Source organism: Chiloscyllium punctatum, chromosome 18 (genome assembly GCF_047496795.1).
Source record: "Chiloscyllium punctatum isolate Juve2018m chromosome 18, sChiPun1.3, whole genome shotgun sequence".
Lineage (NCBI taxonomy): Eukaryota > Metazoa > Chordata > Chondrichthyes > Orectolobiformes > Hemiscylliidae > Chiloscyllium > Chiloscyllium punctatum.
Window position 1 is genome coordinate 42,323,378 of NC_092756.1, and position 1,652 is coordinate 42,325,029.

Below are 1,652 nucleotides of genomic sequence, written 5' to 3' on the forward strand. Positions count from 1 at the left end.
TCCACGTATACAGACTGGGCACCAAGAATTGATCAATTTGTTCAGACAACCCTACCGATCCTCAATCAGGACCTTCATCTCCTTTTTAAATGTTCTGACCTCCCCACTGGTGAGGGGGACAGTTTCAAACCCAACCTTTTTGTCTGCTATTCGTACCTCCCGAAGGGGATAAGTCTTTATATTCTTCCCCTTTTTTTGTTTTGGTTTTCCCCCCTTAGGCTTTCGTTTAGATACTCTAGAGGCCTCCTCTACATCTACTTTATCTTCCCTTCCTTTTGTTGCGGATTGATAGTGGGGACCAATAACATCCCCGTGCACCACCCCTTCGTTCTCCTCTTGTGGGTCATCCGTTCCCTGTCCCTGTCTGTCTGTCTATGGCCCTCCCCCATTTTCACCCAATATGATTTCATGGTACGGTGGGGGGGGGGGGGGGGGGGGGTAGGGGGGGGGTGGGGGGAGGGTGTGCAAACAGGCAAAAGGATCCCAGGGACTGGGTCGGGTAGAGGGGGAATCCCTTGTCTTCACTACCATCATTCCCAAGCTGCCCTTCCAACAGGACGCATTCTCCGCCTCTTCTTGACTAAAAGTTTGTTTTTTATTCACATACATACCTAAATACTGACAGACGCAATCCTCGCCTGAACCGTACTTTGGCCAGAAGATAGCCAGACGAAGGATTGGGTCTTTGGTCCATACTAAACAACAATATTTCATCATTTTCTTTTTATCTTTTTCCCTTGTACAAGTGTTAATTGTCCATTCCTTCAACATCCTCCCCAACGGACATTCAGGAGGAATATTACCAGGGACTTTCCTACCTTTACTCAGTGACAGTTCGACTTTCTCTGCCTACACCCAATTTCTTGGTGCCCTCACCAGTCACTCAGTGATTAAATACCTCTTTTCTTGGCCACCAAGTTTATACTTAAAAGTCAGTTTTCTGATGTTGGTCTGTTCACAGAGTTGCCTGGCCCCTTTTCTACATATTTTTTTATCGACCTTGTTTCACTGTCTGATTCAGATATCTCTCTTGCGGGATTCGTACCTGTCACCCAAGGGAGAGGACAAAACTGGGACAAGAAACCGCCCCTCAATTGTAAATGGGAGGCATCTTCGCAGTGTCCAGGGCCAGGCACTCCCCCCGGCGATGGAAGAATATCCAGGATGATCCCGCAATTGCGAGAAACCTAGCCCACTCACTTCAATAATTTCAGTGCGAGATAAGATCTGAAGCAATCAGTATGTTTATTATACGCTTGCAAGCGTGGTGCCTGAAATAGACTCGCAGAGTTTAGCAAGTACATAGGATTCACTACTCCAAACCCGGTGCCCATTACTATTGTTTCTCTCTTGCCTTATCTGGCCTTGTGCATAACAAAGTACAGGTTTTACTTGGCCTTTTCACCACATCCTGACTGTGGTCAACTGTAAGGTATATCCTCCTTCACTGTGATCTATTTCCCTCACTTGTGACATTCCCTCCCTTTGCAGAACCATATTGAAACTTACGACCTTTTAATTGGGGTTTGGTTTTTGTTTTTGCAGAAATGGGAAACAAATGCTTATAACTACTACTTGTACAAGCATATCTGGCTTAACCTACATCCTCACAGCACCTTAACTATTTGTCTGTACCATATACTATTGCTTGC